Here is an 8,765-nt window from a genome sequence, read left to right on the forward strand (position 1 = left end):
CTCAGCCTGGCCTGTGGGGATCAGGCTGAAACTGGTAGTCCAACTTCCCCCAAGGGGTCCTGATTGTGAGAAGGTGCTGGCCCGGCCAAGGGAACCCACCAGTGAATGAATCCGTGCACCTGGCCTCTAGTGTCCTTATATTTGAAGTTAATGTATTTAGTGAACAGATAGTTGGATCATGTGTTTAAATTGACTCTACTGATATCTGTCTTTTAGTTGGTGTATTTAAATATTTACATTTAATGTAATTATTAATATCTAGGGTTTAATTTGGCATTTTATTTTTGTTTTTTTTTGTTGTAGTTTTTGTTCTTATTTTATATGTTACCTACTTTCTTGTGAGCTACCTAAACATTTGTTAAAGTTTAATTTTTAAATTAAATTATATTTTATTTGTTTACAATGTTTATTAGAATTATATTTGTGTAGCATGTAGCATTTATATTGTTTTATTCTGGGTATTACTTTCTAATATATTTTAATCTAATAAATTAGAGGTATGGAGTAGAAAATAAATACCAGTATAAGCTGTTTTGCTCATTGTATAATAACCTAAACAAATTAGAACAGAGGATGCCCCATACAAAACAACACACAAAAAATGTAGAGATACAGGCGTTCCCTTAGGCAAGGCTGAAGATTTCAGTCTCTGGTATTTGGAATATAGGCGTTAGTCTTTATCTATTGGGTGGAATAAAGAGTGTGTGGCACTATATAGTATAAGTGGACCCACACAGTTCAAACTTGCATTCTTCAAGGATCAAATACATTGTATGTTAAATAAAATTTTACATATATAATTTTGATGTTTTCATCTTCCTATAATTAAGCCTTTGAAAAATTACTTTACCTCATTTGGTAGTAAAAAGTGAACTTAAACTATTTGTTCAACTTCTTATTTATAATAAAACCTGGGAAATTGTAAAAATTTAAAGGATGTACCATTCAAAATATTTAAGATAAAAACTTTTGTTTTGTTATGCTAATTGCAAAGAGAACACTTTGATAATTAGTTAATTTATATTGGGTGCCCATAATTGTACAATGTAGAAAAAGTGCAGCAAAAAGGTAAAAAGATGCTGAGATGAAGTTACAAATTAACATTCTCAAATCAGATATTCATTTATCTCTTACTCAATAGCATAAGTTAAATGAATAGCATAAATGGGATATTATTAAAATGTTAGATTATAACTTTGAAAATGTTGTTACATAAAAAGAATAACTAGATAATGCATAAGTAATGCAGGGAATGGTGGTAAAACAATTATTTTGTAACAATGTATTTGAGAAGCTCTTGCTTATTATTTTTTGTTGAAAAGCTTTCTAACTTTCCTGATAGTTTTATAATGATAACTAGTTATTTTCTCATGTGTATTTTATTAAGGATGTAGTTTTACTCATGCTATCCATATATTATTTTAACCGGTAACCTGAATATATGTTTATACATAATTTTTTTAGAATTTAAAAAAATGCATAATCATGCATTTATGTTTCCTAAAATGCTCAGTACATATGCCTATGCATAGATTTATACACATGCATATATGAATGAATACACTTATGTTTATGCATGTTCATAATTCTGCTCATTTAATAAAATATTACTATACAATGTGTAGTCACTGCAACTTTCTTTTTTATTATCACTACATTTTATTTTTAGATGCATTCTAAATCTGTATTTTCTCTGCTCTATGATATTTCATATGCAAATATACTACCAAGTATATAGCCAGTCAGTGCCTGGAACAGTTTTTATTCTATCACTGTGGAAACATTAGTATCCCTATGAGGAATCATTGGTAATGAAGTGCAAAAATTTCATAAGCTTTAATACTCTAATAGTGGAATTATTGCTTCTTGGGATATACAGGGTGGGACAAAAGTAAGTTTATAGTTGTTCATACGGAAAATAATACAATAATTAATGGAACCAACATCAAAAGTCCAAAACATACATTGATGTACATAATATCCACATTTGCAAAAAAGCATTTCTTTCTACTTCTTTCACTTTCAAATTTTCAAGTAGATTAAAAATTATAAAATCAGCCACAAGTGTTAATTTGTATTTTATATTTTTGTAATTTTTATAATTTTATGATTTTTTTCAAATTCCAGTAATTACTAATAAATAGAAGTAGAAATGCATTTTGAAGTGGTCCTTCTCAAATCTGGACCTCTAAATTCTAAATAAGTTCCAATATTAAAACTGTAAACAAAAAAGTATAAGTTAAAGTTATATTCTATATTGCAATTCATGGCTGTTTTCATTTGCTGTGACATAAAAATAAAAATATGGAACTATGACTTTTAACCATGTGGCAAGGCAAAACTTTGGTACTGCTCAATCAATCTAGATGACTTTTGGTAATTTTGGAATGAGCGGGAGGGGGAGGAAGAAAGAAAGAGAGAGAGAGATCTATTGACGTATGTAATATTTTGGGGAAAAGATTTTCTTAAATGAACCATTCATCTGCAAGACACAGAACGTAATCAATGGAGCTGAAATAACAATGTGGTTTCATATAAGGATAACATGTGAAACCCTTAGAGACAAAAGGAAATAGATTTGAATACATTCTGAGCTGGAGAGTCACGGTGAAGCTTTTCTCTCCTTTTCTCTCCATTATCTTCTTTCCTTAGTCTCTTCCCTATTTCAAAGTGCCAATATTTAATCTTCTTTCTCTGGAGACTGCTTCAACTGCCCATTGAATGGCTTAAACAAAGTCTATTATGATCACACCAAAGAGAAAACCTCAGCCATTGGAAGTTAGTTATCTTTGTGCTCAGTGCTGCAATTACCTGTCTTTGTGTACATGTTCAAAACATTAATGATACTGATGCAATTGTTCTGCATTGAGCCAAATATACCACCAGATTTCCATGAGTTGTAGAAGTCAAAGCTATTTCAGCTCTCCTATTCTACAACTGAGAGTACAGCTTGTTCTCTAAGAAAAATTAATGTACATGAGTGAACCAAGTTTTTAACACCTGCTAAAAACTCTTAGGTGGTCCTGGCCAGCATGGCTCAGTGGCTGAGTGTTGTTCTATGAAACAGGAGGTCACGGTTCAATTCCTAATCAGAGCACATGCCTGGGTTGTGGGCTCCATCTCCAGTAGAGGGCGTTCAGGAGGCAGCTGATCAATGATTCTCATCATTGATGTTTTTCTCTCTCTCTCCCTCTTCCTTCCTCTCTGAAATCAATAAAAATATATATCTTTTAAAAAAAATCTCTTAGGTGGGTTAGAAGTCATAAATTATTTTTATTTTACATAAAAACTGATACATAAAAACTATGTTTATTTCTCAATTTGCTAACCACATTGAAAATAGAATATGTATTTTGAAAATGCCAGTTTGTCTGCTAATATATAGTACTCTCATATGCTTTTAATCCTTTTATTTCATATTATAAATTGCTATACATTAATTTTATTTTAACTACTTAACCTATATTTTTATTTATTTTTTAAATATATCTTTATTGATTTCAGAGAAGAAGGGAGAGGGAGAGAGATAGAAACATCAAGGATGAGAGAGAAACATTGATTGGCTGCCTCATGCACACCCACTCTTGGATATCAAGCCCACAATCCTGACCAGGAATTCAACTGTGACTTCTTGGCTCATAGGTCAGCACTCAACCACTGAGCAATGCTGCCAGGCTACTTACTTACCTATATTTTGTTTCTCCAGCCTTCTCTAGTTCTAAGTGAGAGAGTGAAATTAACACTTTGTGTCAAAATCTCACTAAGAGAATTGTAGGAATTATCATATTATATAGTTTTCAAATAAAGAACTGGAAAATAATTATATATAAACAACTTATTGAGCACATATATTTCACTTTGGCAAAGTTTATTATTTTACAGTGTTACTCAAGTTTTCTACATGAATTATTGAACAAATTGACCCAAAATAACTAGTATGGTATTATAATCATCAGACTTTTCAAATGCATAAGTTAAATTAATAACCATATCAAGGAATTACTACCTTATTAAAAGTTTGATATTTTAAATAAGAGGATATATGATTAATATTATAATCTGCATGTTAGGGATACAAACTCCCTGTTTCTTCATGATATCAAGAACTATAATGCAAACATATTTGGTATAGTTGAATAAAAGGTTTAAAAATTATCTTGTCTAAATGGGAAATGTTGGCTTGTAAAAATAAAAGCAAATTAAATACATAGTAGGATAGAGTTTACTAGCATAAAATAAGTGACATTTAACATTGCATCATTTAGATCTGTTTTGACATTCTGTTCAGCTTGGTTTTCAGCATGGCTATGTATTCAATTAAATATGTTGAATGTACTGTCTTACAGTGAATATTTATTCATGATTAAAAAATCACAAATGAGAATTTACAGAACAATAGTGCTTAGAAATGGGATTGTGTCAATACAAGTGATTCACAATAGCAGCGAGTCTCCCAAGAGATTACTGCTTATTCTCCTCAGAGAGTGTATTGAAGAGATTTAGTTACCTTCAACAGGAAGCTATAAGCTCAAGGGAATAATTTTCACTATGAGAAAATGTTTGAAAATGTGTTATTCATTACCAAAGCTTAAACACTAAATAGATTCATTAAGGACATTAACTACATGGACAATCAGGTGTTCTTTTGGAATTGCTTAATAGTATAATCTGCATGTTAGGGATACAAACTCCCTGTAAAATAATTTTTACAAACATGTTGACTCTGTTGTCATTTCCATACATTACATGCAGCAATGATCATTGGACATTTATTGAATATTGGAGGAATATACAAAACTATAAGAAACCAATTTATATAGGAATTATTTATGTTAATAAATTATTTGTAATCTAAATGTGAATATTATTTGAAAAACATGATGCCAACATGGTCATTAATACTGAAGACAATTTATAATGTTAAAAGAAAATATTCATTGGAATATTTAGAACACTTTGGAATAATAATTTTAAATATTTGTATAATTATGGAGGTCAATTTCTGATCTAAATTTTAAATGTACTCAGAAATGTGCTTGTTGACAAATGGATTATATCACTGAAGTAATTGACATATATTTTAAAAGAAATATCTTCCACTTGCCTAGGAGATATCAAACTTGACTTGTACATTTCATCACAATTGATTTTATTTAATAAGCTGAAGCTGATAAAGAACATCTCAGTTCAGTAAACAATAGGAAAAGTTTAATCGTTGGTGTATGAATCTCTATGTTAAATGCATAAAGTTTTAATGTTTGGTGCATGAATCTTTATGGTAAATGCATAAAGAGCATAACCACCACCAACTCCACCTTAAATCCCCTGATCATTCCCCTCAGTGAGCAACACAGCAAATTTCTGCTATAGCATGCTTTAGCTTTCTTGGGTTTTTATTAGGCTAAGCATTGTAAGCATTATCTATAGCAGATTTTATCTTATTCTTTGACAGTATGTCCATTTTTTCATATTTTATTATTTTCATATTTCTGTGTGTAAGACTGTGATTAAGTGATTTTCCTATTCTGCAATGTAGGAGTCATCGAAACAAAAGAGCAACATAGACAAACTTAGTATGCCCTGGTATATTAGCAGTGCGATTCTTCAAACTCAGATACAAAGAACAAAATGCCAGATGGGAGGGGGTTTTGGGAAAAGGTGAAGGAATTAAGTAACACAAATTTCTAGTTATAAGAATAGTCATGGGAATGTGAAGTACAATATAGGGAATATAGTCAATAATACTGTAATATGTATTGTGTGTGATGGGTACTAGACTTATCAGGGTGATCACTTCATAAGGTATATACATTTCTGATCTCTATGTTGTATACCTGAAATTAATATGTCAACTGTTATTTAAAATTCTAAAAAAATTAAAGGCTCTTTTGCTTGAGTAGGAAGGTTATAATATAGATCATGCTTCTTTTTCTACAAATATCCTTTAAGCCTACGTCGGAAGCTCTGTCCTCAAGATCTTAGCATTTCATGTTGAGAAAAGATAAAATAAAAGAAAAAGTATAAAATTTGGGGGGGGAATAGGTTTATGTACTCTCAAAAGCCTAGAGCAGGGGTGGGCAAACTTTTTGACTCGAGGGCCACAATGGGTTCTTAAACTGGACCGGAGGGCCGGAACAAAAGCATGGGTGGAGTGTTTGTGTGAACTAATATAAATTCAAAGTAAACATCATTACATAAAAGGGTACGGTCTTTTTTTTTTTTAGTTTTATTCATTTCAAACTGGCCGGATCCGGCCCGCGGGCCGTAGTTTGCCCACGGCTGGCCTAGAACAAACTTTACTCAAGTGAAAACATATTTTTTTAAAATGTTCTTAGTATTATTCAAAGTCAAAATTTATGGAGATCTACCTCCATCCTGCCACACAAGCTGCCTGCCCTGATGAAAAAGCATTACCGTTTACAGTGTGTTTTCAAACTCTCCTTTTCAAATAAAACTTTAAGTTTCACACAATCATATATTGATATTCAGTTGTAAAAATAACACAGAAATTTCCATATCCTCTTAACCCAGTTTCTCCCAATGGTAACGTCTTGAAAAATGATGGTACAATATCACATCAAGGGGATTGGCATTGAAACAAGCAAGATACACAAATGTTCTATCACTGCAATAATCATTTACCAGATATTGTCACTTTTTAAAATCAAATTTATCGGGGTGATATTGGTTGATAAAATTATGTAGGTGTATAATTCTGACAAACCATCAGTATATTACATTGTGTGACCACCACCGAAATTCACTGCTGGTGGGAATATAAACTCGCACAGCCACTATGGAAACAGTATGAGGGCTCTTCAAAAACTTAAGAATTAAGTTACCATATGGCCCACAACTCCTCTTCTGGGTATATACCAGAAAAAACTCGAAACTATTTATTGGAAAGATATATGCACCCCTATGTTCATTGCAGCATTTTTCATGGTGGCCAATACATGGAAACAACCAGTGTCCTTCGGTAGATGATTGAATACAGAAGATATTGTATATATACAATGGAATACTGCTCAGCCATAAGAAAAGGAAAAATACTGCCATTAGCAAAAACATAGATACTGGCACTTTTATGGACAATCCCATTCTCTTTTGCAAATGTTTCAGTAATTGTTTCTCCAATAGACATTTTTTTTTCTTTTGTAGGTCTAGCTGCTTCAGAATTATTGAGTAGATTACAAAATTTGAGTCTTTCCTCTTGTAAAAGATTTCATGGCTTTGATAATTATATTATAAACTAAATGTATTGATCAGAAGCTATATTTTGGTGATGCAAAAATATGGGGTGTTGGCAGAAGTCTGAGGCAGGAAGGTAAACCCAGATTCAAACTATGTGTTATTTTTAGTCAGTGCTATCCTATCCTCCACATGACTAAAGGAGCCAGGAGTAAGGGTAAATCTGAATGAAACATGGTTTAAATAAGTAAGATAATTTATTTTTCTTAGGTGAAAGTAGGCCAAGGTGTTTGTTTGTTTGTTGTTTGTTTGTTTATCTAGAATAAACACCTTTATCACCTGAGCTAAGATAGGGGGAAGAGGATTTACTTGCCTTTCTGGGCCGTGATTTTCTCAGACAGAACTCCAGCTCCTTGCCCTGGAGCACATAGCCCTCCGCTCCGCCACACTGGCCTGGTTGAAGCGATGCATGCAAGAAGCTTGCTCTGTTGGAACTGCTCCTGGAGAAAACTGTTGATTTTGGCATTCTTTTTCCTCCCATCAGATTTCTTCTGAATTTTCTTTGATCGTTTTTTGTTTAAAAATCTCTTCCTCTTCAGCTTGGCCCCTTTCTTGAGGCCTAGGGGCAGTGCACTGTGGGACTCCTACCACTGTCGGTGTGGTGTGCTGTCAATGAGCAGGATGCAGTTTTTTACTAGGGTCCTGGTGCGGACCAGTTCGTTATTGGATGTATTGTAGACAACATCAATAATCCTTGTTTTGCGCATACAACACTCCGAGCCCCAGGAGAAGTTGCCCATGTCCTGCCTCAAGGCTCGGTACTTCTTGTTGCCTCTGTGCACTTGGATTGTGGGGTCCAATCTTAGTGTTGGCAGCAGGGCATCCCAGCTCATATTTCGCTTCTTGTGGTAGAGCTTTCTCGTGCCCCCGGTCTTGCGACGCTTGTGCCAGTTGTCCCAAGAGATACCCATAGCTTGGCGCTGGCTGGAAAGAAAAAATGTCTATTTATTGTAATGTATTTTAGTTTTTATTATTTTATGTTTATTGTTGAGAGTATTACAGATGTCCCACATTTTCCTCCATTACCCGCCTCCACCTGGCTCTCACCCCATCCCAGGTCTTCACTGCTCCATTGCCTATGTTTATGGGTTATGTATATACAAGAATAAATTTAAAATGGAGAAAACACTTAAATGTAAGTAGTGAAACCATAAAAATCCTAGAAGAAAACATAGGCAGCAAAATCTCAGACATCTCACATAACAAAATTTTTACCAATATATCTCCTAGGGCAGAGAAACAAAGGAAAAATAAATAAATAAATGGGACTACATCAAACTAAAAAGCTTCTGCACAGCAAAAGAAACAATCATCAAAATGAAAAGGGACCACACTATATGGGAGAACAAATTTTATTTCTTTTAATTCTCACCTGAAGATATGCTTAATGATTTGAGAGAGAGAGAGAAACATCAATTGGTTGCCTCCCGTACACTCCCCTACCAGGGATCAAACCCACAACCTAGATATGTGCCTGACTGGGAATCAAACCCTCAACCTTTTAGTTGCACAGG

At 33.2% G+C, this 8,765-nt stretch overlaps 1 pseudogene; it reads right to left on the reverse strand.

The window, feature by feature from the left end:
• Positions 1 to 7,504: 7,504 nt before the first annotated feature.
• Positions 7,505 to 8,162, reverse strand: LOC102442580 (annotated as a pseudogene).
• Between the last annotated feature and the right edge of the window lie 603 nt (positions 8,163 to 8,765).

The sequence above is a fragment of the Myotis lucifugus genome, unplaced genomic scaffold, assembly GCF_000147115.1.
Source record: "Myotis lucifugus unplaced genomic scaffold, Myoluc2.0 scaffold_149, whole genome shotgun sequence".
Taxonomy (NCBI): Eukaryota; Metazoa; Chordata; class Mammalia; order Chiroptera; family Vespertilionidae; genus Myotis; species Myotis lucifugus.